Here is a 16,125-nt window from a genome sequence, read left to right as displayed (position 1 = left end):
CAAATCAAACAAACTTTTCAATAGATAACCATATGAGCTATATCACTACTACAACAGATAAGCATATGAGCTACATCAATACTACAACAGATAAGCATATGAGCTGTATCAACACTTCAATGACAAGCATGTGAGCTGTATCAACACTTCAATGGGAGAGCATATGAGCTGCATCCCTGGGTCCATCCCCCATCTTCCCTTAACCATTAACCATTAACTGGTTTAGAGGTACATCCTCCATCTTCTCCTAAACCGTGGAGTACATCCCCCATCTCCTCCCATACACAAGTAATGCATATAAACACAGAATCACATGCACAATCAATCGATACATATAGTTAATATATTCTATCAACTGTCCACACACAATGCATATAAACACATTGGCCAAATGCACAATCAACCAACACATAAAGTTAATGCGTTCTATCAACCGTCATGCTCTATGATACATCCAATTGATTAGTTTTAGTTTACCTAATCATCATACATTGTCTACAACAATCAATACTACCCTCCACCGGTAGCCCAAAGCAATTATTTCCAATTAGGTGAGCAATAAATGATTTAACTACACCCTTTAGTCCCATACATTCCCAATTTCAACATTTCCAATTCAGTTCCTTATTTCCTTTAATCAATTATATACATTAATTAAATTAAAGAATTAGGGCAAATTACCTTAATTAAGAAAACAACTCTAAAGTTCCACTTTCATCCACAATCCATCATCCAACTTGCACATAGGTTTATTCCAAACGAAACCCCAATTTTTTTGTATAATTACACAAAAGGCCCAAACTTTCTCAAATCTACCCAACAACACCCAACGTATCAAAATGCTAAAATTTAAAGACAAAATCCATAAAGAGGAGTAGGATATCCCTACCTCAAAAGATGGCTCTCAACGGAGAAGACGAAGAAACTCAACGTGCTCCAAAGCTCAATATTTTCGGATCAAATGATAGCCCTCAACGATCAACCCAACTTTTAAAAAGACCAAAGGTAAGGAGAACACCCTAGCTAGATCAAACCCTAGAGAGAAGGGAGATTCTAGAGAGAGGAGCTCTCAAAAACGGGTTTTAGAAAAGTAAGAGAGAGAGTGTGGATGTAAAAAGTGATTTAAAATAGCCTAGCTGTCAACTGATATACGACTCTCCCGCTCGAGCGGAGAACACAACGCTCGAGCGTCAAGAACAAAAACTAGGTCCGCTCGAGCGCAAAAAGTCCCGCTCGAGCGCCAAGACACAAGAATAAAGCACATCCGCTCGAGCGTGAAAACCAGTCCGCTCGAGCGTAGATTTCCCCCTCCCAGAACTTACACCAAAAAGGCACTACCCGCTCGAGCGCTACCAATCTCGCTCGAGCACAAGAAACCAGCTCGAGCGCAGAAAGCACATCTGCAGAAGTTTTGTAGAAGCACGAAATACTGAAACTGTGAAAACCCCGCTCGAGCGCAAGAAGACCCGCTCGAGCGGACCATTCAAAAACTGGGCAACAACAATGGGAGCTAAAGCTCTAACAACCTGAAACAACCGAGCCCAACACATTCTAAAACTCAAACAAAAGAGTTTAAAGGTTGACAACATGATAGGTACAACTACCAACTCCACGGAACCGCGTCCGGAAAATGACAGAACAGTAAAGGGATAACCGGGATCGCTATACTTGTGATCCTTATTTGGAAACTTTTTCCTTTGTTTATTTGTCAATTTCACAACAATGAGATTTATAATCTGCAGTGCAAAATATATGAAATTTATGAATAGGCAAAGTAAAGTAACTTGGATGATGGAATGGTAGCAAATAAAATAAGAGAAGGAGAAAAGTCTTACACACGAGGATATCCACTGATATGGTTTCAAGGACCACAATTCCTTCCGCGTGGCAGATTGTGCTTCCACGTAGTGCAGTTTCATCCGTACAAGACATTCCCTAGCACATGGATAACTACGTGAGTTAGAAGGTATAGTACTTCATACATAACAAGTTAAAGGTAGTCAAATTGTATCCTTCTGAAAGAGATTCATCAAATGCATATCGTAGAACGAGACTGTCATAGTCATTTAATGGGTCTGGCAAAGGCACGAATGACTTGTAAAGGTATTGAGAAGAATAGTGCATAAAACAAATCAAGCTTGGTTAGTGTATGTTCATGAAGATGGTTAGTGTATGTTAGCGCAAAATAACCACATATACAAAAGATACTATAATAGTTAGTTCCAAACCTTTGGGATTTCAGGAACAACATTACCCCCAAGTTGATCAAGTAAATTATCAAATAGCTGATACAAGTAAAAGAAAAGTAAGAAACAAACACTATTTGTTACACATATATCAAATATGTTTTGAGACACAATCATTTAGTTTACTTCATCGAGATTGTCATGAATATTATTGTCAACGTTGTTGTCAGTTGATGATGGCTTCAACTGTGGTCTTTTCTTCTTTACATCAAATTTCACAAAAGGTGTACGCAACCACTGACTGGCTTTGCAATTCTGGGTCCCTCGAGTCTGAGGACCACGAACAACACTACATGATGATGACATTGTTATAGCATTCATTTCGACTGCCTTTGTATCGCTCTTTTTTGCGTGCAATCGCCCCTTTTGTGGAATAGAAAGTTGTTCATTATTTAATGCTTTCCCACCAACCAATTTGGCTCGTTTCTTTGCAACTGCCTTTGCATTTGGTGGTGTGAGGATTGGTTTTGTTTTTCTCAAATGCAAAGTTTCCATTGGTTTTTTGTCATTAATATTCCTTATCTCATCCTTATCTACAAACTTCGGGGAATTGGTTGCAACCTTTTCGATACCACTATCATTGAGACCAACCATTTCATTGTCAATTCGATGCTCCTCATGTAGTTTTCTTGGTGGTGTTTTAACATGTCCACCATCAACTGGAATGCGTCGTTCTAACAACTCAAGAATTTGACCAACTTGGTTCTCCATTTTGACCAGTCGCTGCTCCGCAAGTAGTTTGCTTGGTGGTGTTTTAACTTGTTCTCCATCAACTGGCATGTGTTTTTCTAACAACTCAAGAATTTTTTCAACTTGATTCTCCACTTTGGTTAGACGTTTCTCATCCTCATCTTGCCTTGTGTCCTTGTGGCCTTGGACCAAAAGGGCATGAATTTCAATGACTTGTTTCTCAACTTTAGCCAATCGGGAGTCATCATTCTTGTCAATTCTTCCCTGGCTAAGAGTTACTGCATTGGACTTTTCACCAATGTTAGGCAAAGCCACCTATTCACAGATATACAATAACTTGTTAATGTCACAGGTGTAATGTAAATTGAGCTATAATTATAAAAGTCATGTGTTGTAAATATTTACCTCAACATTTAAATATCCTCCCAAAGCTTTAATTTGATTCAAACCCTGCTTAATTTCTGAATTGCCCCAATAGGATAAGAGAGGAATGGAGTTGGAAGTAGCCACCAACTCCCTTTTGCGAGCAAATTGTTCCAAGTAAAATAACTACATGGGAAAAAAAATAAAAAAAAGAAGTCATTTTAATGTGTGTTAGACAATATACAATAAAAAATAATAGATGAAATAATTACACATCAAGGGGAAGTACCATTAGAAGAAGCAAACAGCCGCACATAGTAGACCGCTCTTTGACCTTGGCAATAGCAATGCGGTCGACAAGAAAATCAAGGGTGTGCTTTGCCCAATTGAATTGACTGATGGACTCAACATTTTTAACCATTTTAATGAATGATTGGTGTACGCATGCCTTTGTGGTGGGGCACAAGAGGGCTCCAATGATGTATAAGACAAATTTCCTTTTAAATTCAGTTCCAGCATCTTTTGTTTCAAGCAGATAAGATTTCAAAGATGTGAACGGAACAAATTTATTCTTCATCGCAAGTTCATCACATAGGTTTGTAATTTCATCTACGGACTCTGTTAACTTCACAGGTAGACCATTGGAAGGTAATCCCATCAACTCATGAACATCTTCTATGGTGAGAAGCATTCGAAGACCGTGGACATTCAATGAATGAGTTGAAGGATCAAAGTTCTGAACTAACCAATGACACAAGTCATGATCTATGTGCGTGCACCTAAGGCTTAGGATGCCATGAAACCCCATATCACTCACTGCTTGTTGTTGTGCTTTGTCCAACCTTCTAATAATCTTACAAATTGATGTAAGCTCAATTCGGGTTTGAATTTTTACTTTTGGAGGCTTTTATTGGACCACAGTTTTTAATTGGGCATATTGTTCAGATTGCAGCTTTCCCATTTGTATATACTTATTTTTTTCTTCTTCAGGAAGTTGATTCCATTTGTCCCCAATATCCTACATTACATGCATAAAATCATACGAACAATTACATACAAGCTTACAAGTACAAAAGGAATACTACAAACAACAAGAATACGTTGCACTTACCTTCACGTCTACTTTCATTTGGGTTTTTTTTAACTCCATTGATTGTTCTTGGCTATAAACATATGAAAATGAATATAAGAATTCATATAATGGAAAATATATAACTACATACAAATAGATATTAACGAAATACCAAAAGAAAATGAATGGAGTGATCGGGCGCTTTGGAGGATCAGTCGGCTTATCCATTAGGCTTCAATCAGAATTCCTTGTAAAGAAAGACAAGAAAAATAAACTCATAATATCTTTGATTAGGAAAAAAAACAAACAAACAAAAATCTTAAAGGTTATAGTACATTCATCAAATGCACGACATGCACACATGAATGGATTTGTTTTATAATAATGTAGTTAACAAAGACTATGTTTCCAATGTAAAAAGGAAAGACACTAAAAAAAATTCTAATCATAAACAAAAAATGATACCCCAGTAGCTTAGGTCACATTACCATAAAAAATAGATTAAAGAAGTTAATTTTTTTGGACAAAATTTGTAATTTGGTAAGGAAATTTTTTTGTCGCAAAAAGGAGCCAAATATTTTGGCACCATATGAATTGATAATAAAAACGACATTGTTTTTTATTTTATTTTTGGGACTATTGTAGAAAAAAATAAAAAACGATGTCATGGTTATGTATAGCTCCTTTGCTCCTTCAAGTCTCACTTTAGGTGTACAGTCAGAAGCTTGAATATCTTTATTAACTGGTTTTACTTGCTTTGGTTTTAACTATGTTGTGGTTCACTTTCCCATATTTTATCTTGCTAATTTTTTTTTTATTCTCTGCATGGGTTTGGGGATGGCTTGAACCACATAAAGCACTTGAAAATTATAAATGTTTAGGAAAGAAATTTGTTTTTTAGAATACAAAATACAAGAAATTAGAAAATGGGAGAATGATTTGATACAGTTGTATTCAGTAATATACATACACTAACTAAAGATTTGATGCACTAAGGACCCTTGCATACTGCTATACCCACTGCCACTCACAATTGAATCTTGGGTTGTGAATAGAGGTTCTCTTGTATTAATGCTATGCTTATTATTTGATTTTATTATTTATATTTATTCTGTCATTGATACTTTAGATTCATAATAAATAATACTAATATATGAGCACTACTACAAAATTGGTTAAAGGTCACAATTTTTAACTTTGACCTTATACTTTTAGTCTTAGTTTTTTTTTTTTAATACAAAAACTGTGATGAATGAGGGTGTGACTGTACAAGTTATATCATAAATATTTTGCTTTTTAATTTGGTCATCACGCATACCATATAATTTAAATATATTGAAGCATAGAGGACCTTGTAGGAAAAAATATGTACCTGTCGAAGAAGTAGTTCAGCAACAACACAACCAGCAAACCAAAAGTCAATAGCTGTAGTGTACTCCGTCGATCGAAATATAAGCACAGATGTAAGAGGTATTGGCCTCTCCTTTTACCTGCCAAAAATAAGGAATGAAGCATTTCAACCAAAACACAAAACTAAGGGAGAGGGGAAAAAATTAAAAGACATAAACCAACATGTCAAAACTTTAAAAATTCCAAAATGAAGTTGTTATTTGTAAAAGAGTTAATGAGGTGGTGGGAAAATAGCATATATGAAAGGGCATCATTAGTGATGAAAAGATGTAAAATAATTACAATTACACATGAGGGTTTATAGAACTCTAATAAGTATATAGCGTATTAATTAGGATACATGTTAGAGTGTAAATCCTTTGGAAATTAGGCCAAATGTTATAATTTGCATATGGTACACATCTCAAAAGGGGTGTAGTAGCATGACCATACATACCACACATAAACCCATATAAACTCTAGTTTGGAATGAATCAATAAATCAAAGACCCCAAAAATAGAAGAACAATAATTTTTTAAAGGCATTTTTCTGTTTCATGTATCTTCATGCTTTTGTAGAAAAAGCCTTAAACAACAAAGAAGGGGGGGAGAAAAGAAAAAGAAAAATAAGAAGTAAATTAATAATTTAGTGTCTTTGAAGTTTGAGGGTTTTGAATGAAAATAGGTTTTTCTCGAATCAAGTAATTTTGATATTTTTTTAATTATTTAATGGAAAATCAAGATGTGTGTATTTGCTAGTTCGATATGCGGTCAGATGTGTTATTTGACATGAATGTTGGAGGTAATCCTATCGTCACTCTATTTCAATCCAGATGATTTTTTATTTTTTTATATTTTCTTTATTAATTTGCTTGTGTTTATCATTATTACTTACCTTCAAAAAAAAAAAAAAAAAAAAAAAAAAAAAAAAAAAAAAAAAAAAAGAAGAAGAAGAAAAAGAAGCCAAGGATGGTTGCTAATCCTGCTAGGAAGAGTGGGAGTAACTAAGTTGGAAGTGGGAGGGGTTTATCGAAGGTCATTATCTTTTGTTGTGCTTTTTGTTGCTCTTTCGTTCCTTATGATCACCTTGGAGGATTAAGCTGTCTCTCTCTCTCTCTCTCTCTCTACTTGGGTGATAAAAAAAATAAATTAGACCATGTAATGCCAAAGGGATGGCAATGAGGGGAAGTAATGAAGGCGGCGGTGGTGGAGGTGGCAATGATGGGTTGACTAGGGATTTCTTACGTCTTAGAACAATCTCTCATAGGGGGTTTCCAAACATGGTTGGGCTTGATCATATGATAGTAGTTATGACTAATATGGTATTGGTTATGATATAAAATCATGTAAGTTCATAACTAAATGTATGGTACATCTAAATGTACCATAGCATCACCCATGATGTGATGAGATACCTCCATTTAATGATTGTTATTGATAAAAAAATTACAACGTCTAGTGAAATTGAAAGTTTAACCCCTGAAAAAACAGTAATCACTATTATCCACCTGTAATTCATTAATTGCAGAGTCTAGAAAGAGGAGCACGTAAACCGATAAGATTCTCTGTGCTGCAAATTCTCTTTCTCGCATCGCAACAGCTTTTTTTTGGGTTTCACTTTTTGGTGCCTCTGTTTTTTTACGGGGTTTGGAGCCAATTCTTGTCGGTTGGCTCTTCTCTTCTCTTTTGGTTAATAAAAAGAATAAAACCAAACCAAACACACCACACAATTCATATATATATATATATATATATATATATACTGACACTAGTGTATCAATTCAATTCAAGCCCACTTCTTATTTCTGTAGAAGACTATTGTTTTATCAATACTGGGTTTGGGTTTTCAAAGCTTGTTTATATCGAAATACTTGTAACGCCCTCAAAATAATAACAATAAACCCATCAGATAAGACATGAATTTACATTTAAACTAACCGCATTCCTTTCATTCATCAGAATTCTAAGACATAAGTATTACATGTTTAACCTCATAACAAAATGCCCTACGGGCTTACAGCTTTCCAAGTTAACACTTGGTTACAACAAAGAGTTCTAACTCGTTTACACATTAAGCCCTTGGCTTGAAATTACATGTAATACATCAAAGTAAAACGACAAAACTATGCCCGCCACAAGCCTCCCAGCTATGTCCTTGGAGGTGGCATGCTTCCTGTACCTGAAAATGATATTCCCATATGGGGTGAGCCACAGCCCAGTAGAAATACACTAAACCAACCATGGACAATGACTAAAACATCAGCAATTGATAGTTGGTCAACACTGATACAATCACATAAATTACATATTTATGTCAACGACTTACAAGTCCCAATTACTTTTCATTTCCCCTTTTTCAACAGATAAGCATGCTAGCTCTATCATCATTTCCACAGATATGTATAAAAACTATATCTCACATTCAGATAAGCATAAAAGCTATATCCACATTCTCAACAGATATGTATATCAACAATATCCACAGATAAGCATACAAGCTGTATCCACACTCTACAACAGATATGTATATCAACAATATCCACAGATAAGCATACAAGCTGTATCCACACTTCCCAAAGATAAGCATATGAGCTCTATCTTCACTTCTCTAGACAAGCATATGAGCTCTGTCTACGGAGTTCATCCCCTATCTCCTCCCAATACCTATCCGGTTTAGAGGTACATCCCCTATCTTCCCCTAAACCGCGGAGTACATCCCCTATCTCCTCCTCTACACAAAACGTATATAAACACATTGGTTCTATATACAATCACACAATACATACAATTAATGTATTCTATCAATCGTCAAGTTCCATGACACATTCCATTGATTAGTTTCCGTTTACCTAATCATCATGCATTGTCTACAACAATCTCGACTATCCTCCACCGATAGCCCAAAGCAGTTATTTCTAAAACAGAAAATAAATGCACAAATGGATATTCAATCAACATTTCATTTCCTCATTTCTCACCAATTAATTATCCCAATTAATTAAACAATGTAATTAGGCCATTTTCCATAATTACCATTTCAACCCTTAGGTCCCATTTTCATCAATGATTCAACAATCATTCCATTTTTCTATGCCAAACATGCATCTAGGTTTATTATGAATAAAACCCCAACTTTTGTAAAATTACACAAAAGCCCCAAACCTTTACAAGATTACCAAACCAAGCCCAACATCTCAAAATACCAAAATTTAAAGACAAAACCCATAGAGAGGAGTAGGTTATCCCTACCTCAAATTCGGAGTCCCAAAGGAGAAGACGACAAAACCCAACGTGCTCCAAAACCCGAGATTTTCAGATTAAAATGAAGCCCTCGACGATCAACAACTTTTTTGTAAAGGCCAAAGGTGAGTAAATCACTCCTACTAGATCAAAACCTAGAGAGAAGGTAGAGTCTAGAGTGAGAGGCTCAACAATGGTGATTTTGGAAAAGTAAGAGAGAGAAGAGAGAGTGAAAAAGTGATTTGAAAAGTCACAATTTCGGGACTTTAACCCAGGTCTCCGCTCGAGCGTAAAACACCCCGCTCGAGCGGCCACTCACAGACTTCCGCTCGAGCGGCCAACCTCCCGCTCGAGCGCAAAATGCACTCGCCCAGCACTTTTGCAGAACCAGGCCTCCGCTCGAGCTCCCAACCCTACGCTCGAGCTCACAACACTGCACAACAAGATACTGGATGGATGAATTCCCCGCTCGAGCGCCAACACCTCCGCTCGAGCGGACAGGCCAAAAATCTGGGCAACTAGTTTTGGTTTCTAAACTCAACCAACCTGTAACCAACCCGCCCAACACATCCTATAACTCAAATACAAAGTAAGAAAGGATGTAAACAAGATAATAAACAACTACCAACATCCACGGACACATGTCCGGATCACTATACAACAAGGGTAAACCTGGGATCGCTATAATACTCATCTGGGTTTTATTCTCTATCAATAAAACAATTTATTCTCTATCAAATTTCCCAATATATTCCTTGTAATTTAATTAAATTAATTATTATTATTATTATTTTTTTTTTTGGGTTTCTCTGTTATTTCCATATAATTCTTAGAATTTCAATGGTATGGTATGTTTAACAGAGGTGCATAATGGCCAATGGGAGATTAGGACAATGGTTGCAAATGCTAGTTTGTGTACTAATATTGCTCAAAACAGAAGGCTTCTATGTTGGCATAACTTATGTTCAGAATGCTGTTGCAAAAGGAGCAGGTTAAAATCTTCTTCATAATAAGCCAATTTAAATTTTTTTTACAATCTTGACTATAATGTGTTTGGGATTCTGATATTGTGCAGTTTATTTGGATGGGTCTCCCCCGGCTTACCATCTTGATGAGGGGTTTGGAGCAGGAATTAACAATTGGTTGATTCATTTTGAGGTTGGTCCTTCATTTACCATTTTGTTTTACAATACAAAAATGATTTGTTTGTTGTTACGAAGATGATTGAAAAGAAAAATAAGAATTGTGAAATCATATAAGATACCCAATTTTCTGCAGTTTTATTGGAAATTGAATTGAGAACTGATTTTGTTTTTTTTGAAATGCCAATTTTCTAGTGTATTTAGGACATGAAAATGTAGTCTGATAAGGGGAGGGGAAAATGTAATCTCTATTACACCCTTTGTTACTTGTCACTAAGTAGATTGATGGTGGAAGGAAATGAAGTTTGTACAAAGTGCTTACAATCCCTCCAGATATAAATGTAGAATATACATCTTTTATCTATCTATTTGGGATGATAAAGTAGGAGCTTGAAATGTAGATTTAATGAATTTGGATCCATACCTGTTATATTAGCAACCTATATATATGTTTGCATATAAAATTTACTAAAATTAAAAACCGAAGAAAAAAATGGGAGCCAAACAGCGGTAGTTAATATCAATATGCTTCAAGAATTATATAGAAGCTTACCTTCAAGGATTATATACTGTCTTATACCAGTATAGAGAACTAATTATAGAAGTATAGTAGTCTATTGAATATTTTCTAAACTAACCGAGCAGGATGTCGAGCAGCCGAAGTGATGTCGCAGCCGGAGTGAACAACGGTAAGAGTGGTCAGAGTGATCCACGGGAGCTCTGATGAAGGCAAAAGCTGAGAGAGGAAAAAAAAATTCAAGAAGAAGTTAATAATACTTTTCCATATATGTATAGATTGGTCTGTGCAGAAGTTAAAAAATTCAAGAAGAAGTTTAGCTTATTTTATGTTTGAATTCAAGTAAAAGAAAAGAAAAGAAAAAGAAAAGAAATTCTGCTGGAAAGAAATTCTATAATATTCAAGTTAACTGCTGGAAAGAAATAATATTGAGATACATTTTTTGCAGCCTGTTAATATTATAGATTTGAAATCTGTTAATATCAATAATGAAGGCTGCAAAAGAAATTCAAGTTAACACCATAAGAAATCTGCTGGAAATCTGCTAAAGTCTTGATAATGAAAACAGATATTAAAAATCTAATGCATTTCATACTTCACATTCCTTCTATTTAATAGATTTGTACACCATACTTTTGCTAGAAAGGAGTTTATTGTGGTAGCAAAATTTTAAGGTCTTAATCCACACCTTGAACTGCAAACTACATTCTATTCAATTGGAAATTTACTCACAAAACCAGTAGTATAGAAGACAGTTTTCTTACCAATCAACAAAAGAACATAAAAAAGCTCATCAAGATAGCAAACATTGAAAGTATTTAAATAACAGCACATGTAAAGTACCACCTGGCACCCCTGGCCCAAGAATGCAAGGAGTTTTGGGCACAACTGGCACTGCCAGGTGATTTTTGTAAAGTTTCCTATCAATGGTCATCCGTATAGGCAATTTTCAGACCATAAGTGTTTTGATTAATTTTTATTTTGATTCATTAAACCCAGAATTTCATCATAATGAAGTACTTAAAATTTAATCTTTTTTTTTTTTTTTTGTAGTTGAAGTGACATACTGCTCACAAAACAACATAAGGAAGTTAGGAAGAATTAGGATTCCTTAATGTTGCTTCTAGTCCAAAAGCTATAGGAGAGGAAACACTACTAAAAAAAACACTTTTTGCGACCGTTGTAAACCGTCGCAAATAATAAAAAAAACAGTCACAAAAGACTTTTTGCGACGGCCCATGCGACGGCAAATGGGGGTGGCAAATGTGGGGGTGGCAAATACTTTTGCGACCGCCTAAACTACTTATGGTGACCGCTATTTTGCCATCGCAAAAAACAAAGAACAACACATGATTTTTGGCGACCATCTTGTTACAATCGCAAAAACAAAAAAAAAAAAAAAAAAACATAAAAGTGCAACGTTAAGCACTCTAGGAATAGCAATGACAAGAATTTAGACAATATAGCATTCTAGTTTAATCAGGCATTCCATTTGAGTCTCAAAATTGGAGCCATATGTGAAAGTTATTACAACTAAAACCTTGGGAAAAGTTCTTTGATGAAAAATATACAATCCAGATAAAATGCTAGTAAAGTCAAAATTTACAATGCTGGTGTTCACCACTGTACAAGGTACCAGTCGAGTTCTAATTTGTAACCATGGAGATATATGTTCCTCAAATCCAAGCTTGCACCTGATCAATACACATTATGAGGAGAAATAGATCAGAACATAGAGTATCCAATTTCTAGATCTTTCTTTAGACATAAAGCCTCAAGCAAAGCGGAGAAAAGGCAGAGATTGCAAATAAATAAAGAAAACTTAATAAAACAGCAAAATAATTCAATGCTTGTGTTCACTATTCTAGAATGTGTACCTTAAATCTTCTTCTTAGGTTCCTAGAAAAGTTAAATGCTATGTATGTGGGCTAAATCCAAGCTGCCCGATTTTCATCCTGCCAAAAAAAAAAAAGAACAGAGCAAGTCAATTTTCTACTAATTTATATCTATACTTTGGGGCATTCAAATAATAGTCCAAGCACATAACCCTATCAGACACCATACAAATGCTGAATAAATTTGTATTTAATCACTACCTAGAGCTATTAATATCATAATGCAGCCTTATGTCATATATATGGGGAGTTCAAGAAATGGTGATGGATGAGGCAATGCCACTGTTGCAGAGTAAGTAGCACATCTGCAACTATTATCATCCATCATTCCAAGGTTGTTAATCTTGTGATCTTTTTACAATAATGAGAACTAAAAATTTGGATGCATTAATCAACTAAACACATTGCAACAACTCAAAAGATTAATTTGCATCTTGCAAAGTGTATGGTTAAGGAAGACACCTTGCATGGAAAATTAGGGTCCAAAACCCATCCCCACAAACACAACTATAAAATCTCACGATTTCATTTCACGAGAACTCATAAACACAACCATTCCAGTAAGAAGTGTTGCCTTTGAACAAAAAAGCTGCCAAAAACAAAGTTCAGGTTGCATGTACTCTGAAATACAAGATATTTTCCTTGTCTTTTCTTTTTTTCTTCTTTTTGAGTTGGTACAAATGCAAAATCCATGCACACAAAGAACAACTCCAAAAGCATAATGTTTCTTTTTTCATAAACATATCAAATGCATTGAAAAAACAAAATTAAAAATAAAACCACATCAATACATGAAAATATATTAAATAACAATAAAAAAGAAAAGGAAACAAGGAAGGTAGAAGCCTGTAAAATTCAACAGAGAAAATGAAATATGACAGCTACCCTTTAAGAAAGGTGCTAAATATTGAAACAACTACAATTGTATTGAAAAATAATCACCAGAACAATGTCATTGATAAAACAGCTCACCTTGAGACAGCAATTTCATAGAGAAAGGAGACACCTTCAAGATTCGGTATGGGTGGAATGTGATCTTTTTTCCCATTCACAAATTTTATTATCTAAAATAAAACCTCATGAAGAGATGCTTCAAGTGCTGCCCTCCGATGACTTCTCTCATCCAGAGCACTCTCTACCATCATTCACAGGGAAGCATACATCATTATGAGTTATTACTAAAACATTAATAAAAAGAGAGCAACGCACTGCAATGAACGTACCTCCCGGGTCTACTACTAATTTGGAATGATGAGAAATGACAGCGAAATGAATCAAATAATCATGTCAGCGAAATGAATCAACTAAACATGTATTGTTCTATTACTTCAACTTTCTGTTACCATATAATTTGACAATCCATGTTAGAAGTATAAATTAGTTGATCATTTCAACTTTCTGTTACTTCAATAACGTCAATTGTTACACAGTGCCAAATGCCAGTGGGCAGTGGTCACTTTCTGTTTGATGCATTTCAAATTTGAGAATTTATTTAGTACAAGCCTTTCTATAATTTGATAGCAGATCTTTGAAGTACTAGAATGAAAACAAATAATCAGCAACAATGAGAGCTAAAAGAATTTCAGCTAACATGGATTGCTCCACCAATAGCAAGAAATGACAACGAAAGTTGAACTCCTAATCATGTATCATATGGAACATTTCAAAACTAATCACATTTTTCTCTAGTCTCTACTATAGGAGATAGCTAATCCATAAGCATTTCATGGTGAATGATTGCAACTTTTAGCTTTAGAATCTTAGTCCAGGTGAGATGAATCAGTCCAATAGTTTTATCCGTGGGAGAAAAAAATACAAACCTAATTTCAAAATCTTTGATCATATAATATACATAATTATGTAGAGTACTAGAAATATGAATCAAATATTTAGTGAAAGGTTTAAAACTTGAAGCAAGAGTGTTTTACATGTTTATGAGTTCATAGCCCACGAGGTTAATCAGTCTGTTGCAGACTAGTGAACTAAGGTCAGTTTTGGTGAGTATACAAACATATATATATTCATATATATATATATATATATCATTTGTTTTTTTTCTAAGTGGGCTCGTTAATCAAGCTTCAATTCAATCATCATAAAGGCACTAAGTAGTGATGCAGAGTGATATCAAATTGAATGAATTGAATTAGGTGTTTCAAGTTTTGGTTTGGGCATTTCATTTTTATTAGGGATTATTAAAATTTACACTTAAGTGAATGGCCATTTAATTGCACTTAAGTCAATTAAAAGCTTAAAATTAGTTTAAGGTCATCCTATTATGAATATTTTTTTTTTTTTTTGGTATGTGAGAATTTCATTAAAAGAAACAAAGAATACAAAAATCAAGGGAGGCATACCTTTCAAATACCAAAATCAAGAAAAACATGAAGCAGCTAGACTAATTTGGAGCAAAAATTCTCTCACAAATCTACTAGTTTTTACACAATAGTAGATTAGAGTAAGATTGCTTAATAGATGCAAACTGAGAACATTGAACTCTAATATTAGAACTAATCTGATTCATCAAATATGTAGGCCTATGACATCCTTTGAAAGCCCATGATTTCTCTCTTGCCAGATTTAGTATACCGTTGCAGCCTAAACAATTTTCCTCACTATATGGAAAAAAAAATTCCCACTAAATTGGTTAGTAATCCATGATATCTAATTATCCCTAGAATGTTGAGCCTTAGAAAAGCAGCAAATCTGCTCCCAAATTGCTCTAGAGAAGGAACAATTAAAGAAATATGAGAAAGAGACTCATCGTCTTTGTGGACAAACGAGACAAGTAGTGAATCAATCTCCCCCCAATCTTTGAGCCTGCCTTAGTCCTAAGCCTGCCTCTAATGGCCATCCAAAAACAAAGCCGTGTCTGGGAATGTACTTAGGGAACCAAATAATCTTATGCCAAATCACAGAAAGGGAATGAGGCTTGATAGCATCCCAAGTGTTGTAGCTTTGTATTTAAGAGAGGAGGAAATAATGCACTGAACCTCATCATCTCTAGAACAATTGGGCTGAAAGGAAGGCATTACAGAGGGAGGGAAAAGCCAGGTCCAACGATATCCTTAACAAAAGGTCTGGCAATGGATCTAAGATTAAGAACCTTTCTCCAAGTCCAGGAGCAGTCAGAAAGGACTGTAAAAGCCCAAAAGCATTTGCCTCTAATAAGATATCTATAGCACCATTGAATTTATGGGTGTAAGAAAAACCAATGAAACTAGACTGACTGCTCAAGATCAATTGAAATTTTGGTTTGTGATCTATTTTTCATAACGTGCGATCTGTTGTGGTTTTAAAATTTTATACACTCATACAAACTAAAACGACTGAAATATTATATTTAAAAAATTTGAGCATTAGAAGATAATTGACTAACAATACACAATTTCTAATAAAAATTAAGGAGGAAGACATTTATAGAGCAAATTTCACTATTTTACTTCATTTATTCTCAATGTGTGATTGTACAAGTTTTTATAAAAACCCTTTTAAAATCTCATGTTCCCTTCTCTACACCAAACCGAGAAAACTGAACCGTAGAATGTGGTCTGCTTTGGTTCCTTAACCA

At 34.9% G+C, this 16,125-nt stretch overlaps 1 long non-coding RNA gene across 1 annotated transcript; it reads right to left on the bottom strand.

Moving 5' to 3' along the window:
* Nucleotides 1-4,238: 4,238 nt before the first annotated feature.
* Nucleotides 4,239-10,878, bottom strand: LOC145820975 (uncharacterized). Its single transcript, XR_014363016.1, has 4 exons — nucleotides 10,781-10,878; nucleotides 4,544-4,618; nucleotides 4,411-4,462; nucleotides 4,239-4,317 (listed from the first exon to the last, which is right to left on the bottom strand). It is a non-coding gene; the product is annotated as an uncharacterized LOC145820975 (long non-coding RNA).
* Between the last annotated feature and the right edge of the window lie 5,247 nt (nucleotides 10,879-16,125).

This window comes from Camellia sinensis, chromosome 3 (genome assembly GCF_055761805.1).
Source record: "Camellia sinensis isolate YWXY chromosome 3, ASM5576180v1, whole genome shotgun sequence".
NCBI classification, from domain to species: domain Eukaryota; kingdom Viridiplantae; phylum Streptophyta; class Magnoliopsida; order Ericales; family Theaceae; genus Camellia; species Camellia sinensis.
The sequence above is the reverse complement of the archived record's forward strand: the minus strand, read 5'-3'. Positions and strand labels throughout refer to the sequence as shown.